We start from the raw sequence: 13,935 nt of genomic DNA, 5'->3' as shown, positions 1-13,935 counted from the left end.
CCAGCCAAACTGACATGTACGCTTGCAGTGCCCACCACTCCTTCATGCTTCTGTCTGTAGAGGATGGCTCTGCCTTGCCCCAAACCTGGCCCAGCCTTGGCGCTGTCAGTGACAAATAAAATGCTAATAAAATTGTTTTATTGTCTCTTTCTTTTTTATCTGCTGGCTCTCAGCAGTGGGGTGATGATTCTCCACCATAACGGAGAAGCTGTCACCGCTGATTCGGTGGAAGAGGTGAGACTGAAGGCTCAGGAGAGGCACAATGGGCGATTGTTGGTGTTTCAGCATGTAGTCCCTGGTGATTTCCAGAATTGTGGCCCCGGCGACCCCCCTGGAGAGGAGTTTGGGGGCAGGGGCCAGAGGCGCGCTTCCCTTCACTCCCCCCCCTGCTCACAGGGACCTGGCGGCACTAAGGCCAGAGAATCATGAGGTGGAACTGGGGTTTGGGGGCCTGTGGCTCTCCAGTGATAGAACCAGGGACATTGTTCCTCCCATTCCCCACCCACACAGGAGAAGTGAGTGGGAGTCAGTGCTTGGATTTCCCATCCATAGTGTAGTGGAGGGGTGCCTAAAGGGTGTGGACTGTGGGGAAAAGCACTTGGCCCCTTCAAGTGGTTGCTCTTGGACTGGCACAACATGGTCTGTACTAAAGTGGTCAAGCCGACGGGGGATGATGCAGCCCACAAAGAAGCAAAGGGAAGTGACAGACTGTCCCCACTGCTGGACAGCAGCCTTTAGGATCATACATCCACCATCCTGGCAGCCATATAGAAGACCAAAACAACCTTGGAGGCCAAAATAGGATCAGTCACACAAGAGGTGAACATACACAGGACTGACCACAAAAAGTGGCAGTCAGACTGAGAGAGCTGTAGCCCAGGTCCAACTAATAGTGATGGAGAACTGCTCCTGCCTCTGGGCCCTGGAGCGAGAGGTGGCCGGGCACTTGGACAAACAATGACTTTGAGAGCTGCACTGATGCAATAATGTCTGAGTGGTGGGGGTACCAGAGAATCTGGAGGTGGCCAGTGGCAATAATGGCTGGTGGTGGTGCAAGGGAAAGCCTCACAGTGGTTTACAGTGGAGATGGCCCACAGGGTGCTGAGCTGGCAACCCCTTCCGGGGGGTCCATCATGAGCCATGGCGGCCAGGTTGCTGAAATTTCGGGACAGAGACGCTGTATGCCGGCTACACAGACTGTGAATAATGAATATCTACTCAGATTGCACAACAGCAGTCCAACATCAGAGGGAATTTTTCTAGGCAGTCAAACAATACCTGTGCGAGCTGGACATCAAATATACCCACCTTTTTCTAGCAAAGCTTAGATTGGTGGCGAGTTGGGTTATTGTTGTTATTTACATGATTTTATGTCTGAAGCCATGGGGGAGCAGTGGGGCTGAGGACTGGATGTCCCCCTGTCTGGTACGTAGGTCCTCCCGGAAGAGGCCACCCATTAGATTTATCCATGAAGTCACATGCCCTTAGGTTACTTACATGGTATGTGAACGGGCTGGGCAGCAAGATTAACCCCCTGGGTGCCTGGGGTGAGCTGGTCTCTCCAGGCACACGGTTACCGTGTGCCCTGGACGAGACCAGCTCGTCCTGCACCCGGCCCACGGGGTGAGCGCTAGCGCTCCCCCCATGGGCCTAGTCAAGGATGGAAGGGGAATTCCTTCCCCTTCCACCCCGGACTCCCCCCTCGGCAATCTGATGACGTCAGCACGCTCACTGGAGGGGGGAATGGGAGTCAAAAACTACTTGACCACCAGGGATTTTGTATTCCATAAGTTTTTGGGCAGCGACCCCTTGGGCAAGGGTCGCTGCCCGTAGGCACAAATCTTTTATATGTTTCGGCCCCCCCTGGGGCTAGATTAGCCATGTTTTTGACCGATCTCGCCCCCGGGGTGGTCGAAACCCACTAGGTGCCAGGGATTGTGTGGTATGTGTGTGTTTTGTGTGTTTGGGGGCACTCCTTGGGCAAGGGTTGCGCCCCAAAGGGGGGGAAATTAGTATTGCCCATTTTTGCCTCCTTGGGGGCAGATGGGCCTATTTTTTAGGCCCATCTGCCCCCAAGGGGGGCAGAAACCACCAATACGCCAGGGATTTTATTTTTTGTTCCCATTTTTTGGTTTTCTACTAGGGGTGCCTCCTTTTGCCCCCTTTGGCAATGGTCACGCCCTAAAGGGGGCACATAGCTGTTGGCCATTTCTGCCCCCCTTGGGGGCAGATCAGACAATTCTTTTTATGCCCATCTGCCCCCAAGGGGGGCAGAATCCACTTAGGCACCAGGGATCCTGTGTGTGTGTTTTGTGTGGGGGGGCGACACCTTTGGCAAGGGTCGCCCCCCCAAAGGGGGCACGTTACTGATGGCCATTTCTGCCCACCTTGGAGGCAGATCGGCCTATTTTTTTTAGGCATCTGCCCCCAAGGGGGGCAGAAGGCACCAAGATGTCAGAGATTTTTTTTTTTTAGTTCCCTTTGTTTTTTTGTGTGCTGTGGGTGGCCCCTTTGACAAGGGTCACCCCGAAGGGGGCACAGAGCTGTTGGCCAATTATAGATTGGCCTATTTTGGCTCCCTTTCGTTTTTTTGTGCTGGGGGCCCTCCCCTTTTGGCAAGGGTCACACCCCCAAACAGGGTACAGAGCTGTTGGTCATTTCTGCCCCCCTTGGGGGCAGATCGGCCTATTTTTTTAGGCCCATCTGCCCCCTAGGGGAGCAGAAGACACTTAGGCACCAGGAACAATTTCTAAGTTCTTGGTGGCGGGGTGTTTGTCAACTGGCAAAGTATTTGTATTTGTCATTATAACAATTTATTCTTCTTTTTGTTCTAGTTCAAAGCTTTTGCTTCCTTTGCTGTGGATCCTTGCGGTTTTGGCAGTAGTTGTCCTGCGGTTTGCATAGTTGCATGTTTTAGGTAAGTGAAAGCAATGTACTCCAAAGGAGTATTGTTGACATGCATGAATGACATGTTTGTAGGTGGTGTACTAAATGCAGTATTGTGTGTAAAATTATCTTTAGATTTGACCACAATGATATTTGTGTTGTCATATGTCTAATTTGCTTTTTTATTTTTTATTTTTAGTGGGATATCATTGTTGATTGCTGTGTCTGTGCAGAGTAGTTGCTGGTGAATAGCTTTTTCAGGCAAGTGGGTGGTATCGTTTTTTAGTACATAACTCTTTGTGATAAAGCTACACTTTGTTTATTACTTATTTTAGTTCTGGTTGTTGTTGCCAATCCATTTGCTGTCAGTGAGGATCATGGCTAGCCGCAGAGCGACTGCTCAGCAGGTTGTTGGCATGCTTTTTGAGTCGTCTTCAGACCATGATTACGAGACTGACTGCATCTGAGGCCGAGGAGGAAGTGAGAGATTCTGGCAGTGAGTTTTCTGTCAGAGAGGATTCTTCTGACGAGGGGCCACTCTCGGTGCAGATGAAGGTCCTGTTTTAGAGGAGGACATTGATGTGCCAAGAGTGCAGCAGCCTGGGGCTGAAGGGTTTCCCATTAGAAGACCTGACACCTGGATTGCCCCAAACATGGGGCAGCCACAGTTACCTGCATTTACTGGTCTCCCAGGGTGTAGAGTCAATACAGAAAACTTTTTGTTTGTCAATTTCTTTCACTTGTTTATGGACGATGTATTTTTTTAAGAGATTGTGGAGCAGACTAATTTGTATGCGGAGCAATATTTGAGGGACAACGCTGCCAGACTTAGGCCTCAGTCTAGAGCTACTAAGTGGGTTCCCACATATCTGGAAGAGATGAAAAAGGTTTTAGGTTTGACTTTTTTGATTGGGTTGATAAGGAAGCCGTCACTGGCTTCTTCTTGGTCTACTAGTCCCTTGATAGCAACGGCTATATTTCCTGCAACGTAATCGCTATTTGCTTCTTCTTCGTGTGCTACATTTTGTAGACAATGCTTTAGCCTTGCCACGAGATCACCCTGATTGGGACCGTCTTTTTAAGATTAGGCCCATCCTTGATCATTTTGTAGATCGGTTTTCAGAGGTCTATGTTCCAGGCAAAGAGATAAGTGTGTACGAGTCTTTGGTCCTTTTCAAGGGGCGTTTAGTTTTTCAGTAGTATATTCCTAGTAATAAGGCACGGTATGGGATTAAATTGTATATGCTGTCAGAAAGCAGTACAGGATATGTGTATGATTTCTGGGTCTACACTGGTAGGGATTCCAGTATTGACCCTCCTGGTTGTCCGGCTACTTATGGAGTTAGTGAAAAAAATGTGTGGGAACTTGGTAGACGACTGTTTAACAAAGGTCACCATTTGTACGTAAATAATTTCTACACTGGAGTGCAATTCTTCAAGGAGTTATTTAGAGTGGGCACTGTTGCTTGTGGCACAATCCGTTCTAACCGGAAAGGCTATCCAAGGGAGCTTGTCTGTAAAAAACTTGAGAGGGGACAGTGCAGTGCCTTGCGGAATAATGAGCTGCTGCTCGGAAATTTTCAGAGAGGAGGGATGTGTACATGCGATCTACCATCCATGATGAGAGTACTTCCCCTGTGACTGTTTGGGGTCAGGTTGCCGAAGTGCGCAAACCTGCATGCATTTTGGACTACAATAGGCACATGGGTGATGTTGATAGAGTAGATCAGAGGTTGGAACCTTACACTGCTCTTTGTAAGTCTTACGTTTGGTATAAAAGGTTGGCCCTACATTTATTTCATTTGGCAACTTTTAATTCTTTTATTGTGTTCAAGGATTGTTCACCTGAGTCAAGGATGAAATTTGTCAAATTTCAGGAGTCAGTGATGAAGAGCCTTATTGTGGTGGAACAGGCAAGAGTTCCTAGAGTATCAGTGGTGGAGGATGTGGCTAGACTGAAAGATCGCCACTTTCCAGATCACATTCCTCCCACTCCCAAAAAAGACTTGACCAATAAGAAATGTAGAGTATGTGCCCGAAGAGGTATCCGGAGGGAGAGCAGGATGTACTGCCTCGATTGCCCTTCAAAGCCTGGGCTGCGTGTGGCCGGCTGTTTCAGAAATTACCACATGAAGAAACATTTTTGGGAAATACTGTGAGCGTAAACTGCCTATTTTATATTTTCATATGTTCAGTTTCACAGTTGGCATTACTGTCATGTATTTAGTTAGAGCTTTTGTGTTTGTAGTTTTGTACTTATTTTATAATTAGTTAGTGGTTTCTTTGTTGTTTATAAACAAAAAAAGTTATGGCGGTGTGCGTGGTGTGGTGCTTGGCTGGCGGTGTGTGTGGGGTGGCGCTTGGCTGGTGGTGTGCGTGCGGTGGCGCTTGGCTGACGGTGTGCGTGGGGTGGCGCTTGGCTGATGGTGTGCGTGGGGTGGCGCTTGGCTGAAGGTGTGTGTGGGGTGGCACTTGGCTGGCGGTGTGCGTGGGGTGGCGCCTGGCTGGCGGTGTGGGTGGGGTGGCGCTTGGCTGACGGTGTGCTTGGGGTGGCTCTTGGCTGGCAGTGTGCTTGGGGTGGCGCTTGGCTGGCGGTGTGCTTGGGGTGGCGCTTGGCTGGTGGTGTGCTTGGGGTGGCGGTATGCGTGGGGTGGCACATGGCTGGCGGTGTGCTTCGGGTGTTGCTTGGCTGGCGGTGCCAGCCAAACGTCAGTCCACACACTCCCATCACCTGGTGTGACTGCTGTATCAGGCATGTGGGCGTATGCAAGTGATGGGCCCTTGAGTGGCGCTGTCTGTCGATGTGAGTGTTGTAATGTGCTGGCGTAAATGGTCTTGTGCATGTCATGTATGAAAGGTGTGTAAATGGACTGTAAAACGGTTGGTGCCTTGACGCGGCTTTACAGCTCACGAGCTGTGAGTCATTGGTTCAGTTTTTTAGGCCTTTCAGTTATTAACAGTGCATTTCACTTTTGTGAAATCTCTTGTTAATAAAATTTGATCTACTGAACCATCACTCACCCTCGTGCCAAATCCAACCAGTATGTGTAGTACAAATGGCAAAACCTGCTCCACTGTAATCAGGCGTCGCAGCACACTTGTGACATGCTAGGTGTCTCAGGTGGGACCCCGATGATGAAGCATGCCACCAACTTGGTTGGTGGGTGAGGGGTCTTTTTCACATAACCTAAGTGCGTTTCTTTTCACAATTTTAGTGTTTGGCACATCACAGATGTACGTGGACACATCAAAATGATATATTGCAAAACTACCTGTGTTTGGGGGGAGGGGGGCCCCTATGTTTTTGGTCCTGGGTGCGGCCTTCATCTAGGGAAACCTACCAAACCCAGACATTTTTTTAAACTAGACACCCCAAGGAGTCCAGGGAGGTGTGGCTTGCGTGGATCCACAATTTTCTTACCAGACTTAAAAAAACAGATTTTCCTGACTTTTCTTAGTAGAATCACCGCTCCAGCACAACATTCCTACAACCCAGCGTTCCCCTCAGTCTCCCAAGTAAAATGACACCTCACTTGTGTGGGTCCTCAAAGCAGAGTCAGCCTAAAGATGTATAAAAGAAGAATATGTTCTTAACTCCCTGTGCTATCCCCTCAATCTCTACAAGTTATTGGCCTTTTTCTGTTCCAGGCACCTGACCACCCACACAAGTGAGGTATTATTTTTATCGGGAGACTTGGAGGAATGCTGGGTGGAAGGAAATTTGTGGCTTCTCTCAGATTCCAGAACTTTCTGTCACCGAAATGTGTGGAAATAGTGTTTTTTTAGCCAAATTTAGAGGTTTGCAAAGGATTCTGGGTAATAGAACCTGGTGAGAGCCCCACAAGTCACCCCATCTTGGATTCCCCTAGGTCTCTTGTTTTAAAAAATGCACAGGTTTGGTAGGTTTCCCTAGGTGCCGGCTGAGCTAGAGGCCAAAATCCACAGGTAGTATTTTGCAAAAAACACCTCTATTTTCTGTGGAAAAATGTGATGTGTCCACGTTGTGTTTTGGGGCATTTCCTGTTGCGGGCACTAGGCCTACCCACACAAGTGAGGTATCATTTTTATCATGAGACTTGGGGGAACACTGGGTGGAAGGAAATTTATGGCTCCTCTCAGATTCCAAACTTTCTGTCACCGAAATGTGAGGAAAAAGTGTTGTTTTAGCCAAATTTTGAGGTTTGCAAAGGATTCTGGGTAACAGAACCTGGTAACAGCCCCACAAGTCACTCCATCTTGGATTCCCCTAGGTCTCTAGTTTAAAAAAATGCACAGGTTTGGTAGGTTTCCCTAGGTGTCGGCTGAGCTAGAGGCCAAAATCCACAGGTAGGCACTTTCCAAAAAACAACTCTGTTTTCTGTGGAAAAATGTGATATATCCACGTTGTGTTTTGGGGCATTTCCTGTCGCGGGCACTAGGCCTACCCACACAAGTGAGGTATCATTTTTATCTGGAGACTTGGGGGAACGATGGGTGGAAGAAATTTGTGGCTCCTCTCAGATTCCAGAACTCTCTGTCACCGAAATTTGAGGAAAAAGTGTTTTTTTAGCCAAATTTAGAGGTTTGCAAAGGATTCTGGGTAACAGAACCTGATGACAGCCCCACAAGTCACCCCATCTGGGATTCCCCTAGGTCTCTAGTTTTAAAAAATGCACAGGTTTGGTAGGGTTCCCTAGGTGCCGGCTGAGCTAGAGGCCAAAATCCACAGTTAGGCACTTTGCAAAAAACACCTCTGTTTTCTGTGGAAAAATGTGATGTGTCCACATTGTGTTTTGGGGCATTTCCTGTCGCGGGCACTAGGCCTACCCACACAAGTGAGGTACCATTTTTATCTGGAGACTTGGGGGAACGCTGGGTGGGAGGAAATTTGTGGCTCCTCTCAGATTCCAGAACTCTCTGTCACCGAAATGTGAGGAAAAAGTGTTTTTTTAACCAAATTTAGAGGTTTGCAAAGGATTCTGGGTAACAGAACCTGGTGACAGCCCCACAAGTCACCCAATCTTGGATTCCCCTAGGTCTCTAATTTTCAAAAATGCACAGGTTTGGTAGGTTTCCCTAGGTGCCGGCTGAGCTAGAGGCCAAAATCCACAGGTAGGCACTTTGCAAAACACACCTCTGTTTTCTTTAGGAAAATGTGATGTATCCACGTTGTGTTTTGGGGCATTTCCTGTTGCAGGCGCTAGGCCTACCCACACAAGTGAGATATCATTTTTATCAGGAGACTTGGGGGAACATAGAATAGCAAAACAAGTGTTTTTGGCCCTTGTCGCTACATTTTTTCCTTCGAACTATAACAGAGTGTGTAAAAAAGACGTCTATTTGAGAAATGCCCTGTAATTCACATGCTAGTAAGGGCACCCCGGAATTCAGAGATGTGCAAATAACTACTGCTGCTCAACACCTTAACTTGTGTCCATTTTGGAAATACAAAGGTTTTCTTGATACCTATTTTTTACTCTTTACATTTCAGCAAATGAATTGCTGAATACCTGGTATAGAATGAAAACCCACTGCAAGGTGCAGCTCATTTATTGGCTCTGGGTACCCCGGGTTCTTGATGAACCTACAAGCCCTAAAAAAAGAAAAAGGGAGCACACTGCCTTGCATTCAAGCAGAAAATAGCCCCAAGGCATCATGGTAAATGCAGACTTTTTGGATGTCTAAATGATGGCTCCTGTGAGCCTCTTGCTGACGAGCACTGGCGATGCACCTGTGCGCCTACTGAGTGGTACAAAAACCTGTGAAGACGTTTGGCGGCATTCAAGCGACCCCTTCAGTTACATACGCTCTCTGCTGATGACGGCCGAAAGCCAGAAACACGTGTCCAGAGATACGGCACTTGCTGCACCTACCTTAGGTGAAAGACTTTCTACCGCGATTACGACACTTGCTGCACCTACTTAGGGCTAATAATATGTTTAAAAATTCTTGCTATTTATATTTAAATGACTGCATTTACCATGATGCCTTGGGGCTATTTTCCGCTTGAATGCAAGGCAGTGTGCTCCCTTTTTCTTTTTGGATGTCTAAATGACGGCTCCCGTTAGCCTCTTGCTGACGAGCACTGGCGATGCACCTGTGCACCTACTGAGTGGTACAAAAACCTGTGAAGACGTTTGGCGGCATTCAAGCGACCCCTTCAGTTACATACACTCTCTGCTGATGATGGCCGAAAGCCAGAAACACGTGTCCAGAGATACGGCACTCGCTGCACCTACCTTAGGTGAAAGACTTTCTACAGCGATACGGCACTTGCTGCACCTACTTAGGGTGATGCATTTTTTGAAAAATTCTCGCTATCTATATTTAAATGACTGCATTTACAATGATGCCTTGGGACTATTTTCCGCTTGAATGCAAGGCGGTGTGCTCCCTTTTTCTTTTTGTACCTGCAAGCCCTATATATCCCTGCAACCAGAAGAGTCCAGCAGACGTAACAGTATATTGCTTTAAAAAATATGACATCGCAGTAAAAAGTTACAGATTAAAACGTAGAGAAAAATGGCTGTTTTTTTCACCTCATTTCAATATTTTTTTATTTCAGTTGTTATTTTCTGTAGGAAACCCATGTAGGATCTACACAAAATACCCTTTGCTGAATTCAGATTTTTGTCTACTTTTCAGAATTGTTTGGGTTTCTGGGATCCAGCATTGGTTTCACACCCATTTCTGTCACTAACTGGAAGGAGGCTGAAAGCACAAAAAATCGTAAAAATGGGGTATGTCCCAGTAAAATGCCAAAATTGTGTTGAAAAATGTGGTTTTCTGATTCAAGTCTGCCTGTTCCTGAAAGCAGGGAAGCTGGTGATTTTAGCACCGCAACCCCTTTGTTGATGCCAAAAACACAAGCCTTCATCTGCAGCCCTTTTTTCCAATTTCTTTTTAAAAAAAGACATTTTCACTTTATTTTGGCTATCTTCTTGGCCTCCTTCAGGGGAACCCACAAAGTCTGGGTACCTCTATAATCCCTAGGATGTTGGAAAAAAGGACGCAAATTTGGCGTGGGTAGCTTATGTGGACAAAAAGTTATGAGGGCCTAAGCGCGCCCTGCCCTAAATAGCCCAAAAAAGGCCTGCCACCTGAGGGGGAAAAGGCCTGGCATTGAAGGGGTTAAAAGAGGTTTGGTGGCGAAGGCCCTTACCTGCTACGGTGTGGATGTGAAGGAGTCATTATGTAGTGGCTGCGTCATTTGGGTTACACTACAGGGTCTAGAGGGGTAGTGGTATTGGTGAGAAAGTCCTTCCCCCTTTCAGGTGACACAGATGCTGTCGAATGACCGTGGATGGTAGACCATGGTCATGGGCATGTGGGGAGGGGAATCCATAGCACTGATTAATGTGTATGTTCCTGGTGCTGACTATGATCGGAGGGGACTTCAATATGGCGATGCATTCACAATTGGCTAGGTCCCACCCCTCACAGTCCCCTAACCTTCGTGCGGGAAAGATGAGGGATTTAGTACAGGCAATGGGGCTGGAAGACATTTGGCAGTCAAGAGGTTACTCTTATTACTCCCAGGCACATAATACCTATTCCTGCCTGGACTACCTTTTGATGCCCCTGCTGACCCTACATAGGTTTGTGGAGGCGTAGTTTCAGGCACACGTCATTTCGGATAATTTTCCCTTGAGCATTACAACGGCCACGAATAAACTAAAAGGTAGGATGGAATGGAGATGGCATTGTGGGGCATGAGGCAGTAGTATACAGCCTAGGCAAAGAGCTTCATTTTGAGGAACATTGCACAGCAGAGACATATGTGCTGGTCCGGTCGGAGGCGTACAAGGCCACCCTTTGTGGGGGAAAGGGGTCTTTATCGGCGATGAAGTAGGGGAAAATAAGGAGTGGGCTTGCTGCCGGTTAGACCTGGAACAGGAAATTATGGACCTATGGGCAGACTATCATCTGGCACTATCTGACGCTAAAAGGGTGGTCATCATGACAAAAATGGAGGAATGCCGCACCTTGGATGTAGAGGAGATTAAACAGGGGCCCATTGTAAAGCAGAAACACATCTATGAGATGGGGGATAAGTCAGGGAAACTTCTGGCATGGCTAAGTGAAGGAGACCAGAAGCAAACTCACATCTGGGGCATTCTCCCATCAGATAAGGCATTGGTGACCGGACATGAGGACATTGTGAGCACAATAGCTGACTATATGGGGAACTACTATGAGGGAGAGTGTGAGGTCTCGGAGTCATAAGTGGTACATTTCATGCTGGAATGCCATTGTAGGAAGCTGGGGGAGGCAACAGTTTTAAATTTAGAGGCTGACCTTATGTTGGAGGAACTTCTCCTGGTGCTTACGCATCTACAAACAGTGAGGGCTCTGCATCGTAATGGCCTTCCAGCGAAGTTCTTAAAGAGGGTGACAGGGAGGTTTGAAGGGCCCTTGCACGAGATGTATCTTGTAGTGTACTGAGTGGGGAAACTGCTGAGAGACCTCCGCACAGCTACCATAGTCTTGATTCCCAAAGCGGGTAAGGCCTGGGAGCAGTGGGACTCATATAGACCCATCTCACTTTTGAATGAGGATACCATGGTTTTGGCTAAAGCACTAGCAAACAGACTGCATGGTCAGATCTCGAACTTGACTTACCCAGACCAAACTGAGTTTATCCCTCATGGGCCAACTAAATTCAATCTATGCTGCCTATACAATGGGATAGTGTCGGCGGAGAGATTGGGGAGCCCCTTGGCTGTGGTATCCTTGAATGCATGCAAGGTTTTTGATTCCATCCATTGGCCCTTTTTGTTTGCTATCCTTGAAAAAGTGGGCTTTTGGCCTTGAAATTTGAAATGGGTCCGCCTCCTGTATGTGCGACCTCGGACCCAGCTTAAGGTGAACGGGATCCTCTCTCGAGACCTTTCCGCTGGGTGGGGCACAGAACTAGGCTGCCCCCTTTCACCAATGTTGTTCACCATAGTGATAGATAGAGGTGCTGGCAATGGGGATGAAAATGGATGCTCAGGTGTGGGGCTGTCGCTGGATTGACTAGTGGGATGACTGGATCTCACTGTATACAGATGATATTTTACTTTATATTGTGAATCGAGATGACTCTTTGTGGCATTTGGGGGACATATTTAGGATCTACATGACTTACTCTGGGCTGTGGATTAGTTGAGAGAAGTCCCTGTTCTTTCCGATAGTGGGATGGTAGGCAGGAATCAACCTACCCTTGCCATTGAAGGTGGAGCCCTTGCACTTTAAATATCTTGACCTGGATCTCAAGGGAGAGAGGCATGCATTATATAGACAATGTCGGTCCTCTTCTGCAGAACTTGGTGGGGAACTTAAAAAATTGGAAGACCCGACCGCTATTGCTTCTGGGGAGGGTGTCCCTGTTCAAAATGATCGAGCTACGTTGGTTTACATATATATTGCAGAATAACCCCTTTGCTCTCCCAGATGCATTCTTCCAGGTTATGTATGCAATGCTACGGTCATTCCTCTGGATGGGAGGCCCAGCACAGATTGCGATGTCCACGCTGCGTAGGTCAGTTTTTAAGGGAAGTATTGCTCTCCCTGATATCCATAAGTAATACCAGGCTGTACAGGTGTAGGTCGTCAATGAATAGGCGTATGTCCCACTGGCAGCCCCTGCATTCTGAATGGACAGAGAGAGATTGGGAGAGAGGGGTTGCATGCAAGTGTTGTATGGAGGGGGGATACTGCAGGATGTGCCCCCAGGTACTCTTACAGTAATCCCTTTCCGGCGTAAATTGACAAGGAAAATGGGATGGGACAGACGGCTGGCGCCACGTAGCCCCCCTGTAGGTGGGCACATGGCTTTGTCCCCTCCCAATCATGCCAGATTTTAAGAAATGGGATATGATTGGCCTCTCCTTTCTGGAGTATGTGCAGGATGCAGAAAGAATATGACATGGCCACCTGAATCTTTGAATACGTACAGTTAAAGCATGCATTACCGGCCAAGATTCCTAGGGACGAAAAAAACGAAGGAGGATTCCCCATTAGAGCTCCTGCTACTGGATGACAGGAAGGCCATCTTCGTTACATATGCAACACTCATGGGAAATACGCAAGGAGACTTAACACACTATGGCAGGTCGAGGTGGGCTTCCTTGAGGATGAGGACTGGGGGGAAGCATTACATTTCCCATGGGGGGTGGGCATCTAGGCTACTTTCTGTCTCATTTAACTTACAATCCTACACAGAAAATACTATACCCAAGTTTTGATACAGAAAATAGGCCGGGCTACGGATGATCGTTGCCTCCGGTGGTGCAGCCAAAGAGGTACCTTCCTCCACATGCTATGGGAGGGCCCGAACATTCATCCCTTTTGTGAGGAAGTGACAGCAAACCTGAGGGAGGTCGTTGGGGTGCCCATGCGGTTGAGTGCACCGCAGGTGCTGTTGGGGATTAGGACAGACGCTGAGGTCTCCTTCTATACCAAGTTCTGGATTAACGTGGGCTAAGCTGTGGCAAAGTGAGACATTGCTAGACACAGGTGTGGTCCGCTCGGACCTCGGTTGATAGAGTGGTGGGAAGGGATGGAACTCTGCAGGGAAAAAGAAAGAATGCTGTATGAGGGGCGGGGATACATGCATAAATATGAGAAAATATGGGGGACTTGGATGGGGAGGGAACCAGACATTGATCCTGGGGTGGAAGAGGATGAGGTGGAGCTGAGTTGCTGGGGAGTCTGGGTCTGTCCTCCCCTCACTCTCTTGCTTTCATGTCAAATGTAGTCACCTCTAGTTTCACTTCACATGGAGGTTTCTGCATTTAATCACTGGCTGCCCTCCCAGGACACTGTCTTTATTTGTTACACCATAGGAGGTGTAGAGGTCTGCTCAGGGCTCATGAAAAACTCTAAACCTGGGGAACGAAATTAGTAGGTGGTGGTACTGGCCAGCAAGCAGTACCCTACCACCTAAATAGGTAAGTTTGCAAAGTTTGCCTATTGTTAGAAATTGGGTTGTTGGTTGCAACCACAATCCTAGTCAGGGTAAGTGTCAGGCAACCATAAATTAACCTTTCCTCACACTCTGGTAGTTTGGCACAGATAAGTGAGGCT

This window comes from Pleurodeles waltl, chromosome 5 (genome assembly GCF_031143425.1).
Source record: "Pleurodeles waltl isolate 20211129_DDA chromosome 5, aPleWal1.hap1.20221129, whole genome shotgun sequence".
Lineage (NCBI taxonomy): Eukaryota > Metazoa > Chordata > Amphibia > Caudata > Salamandridae > Pleurodeles > Pleurodeles waltl.
This window is presented reverse-complemented; position numbering follows the sequence as displayed.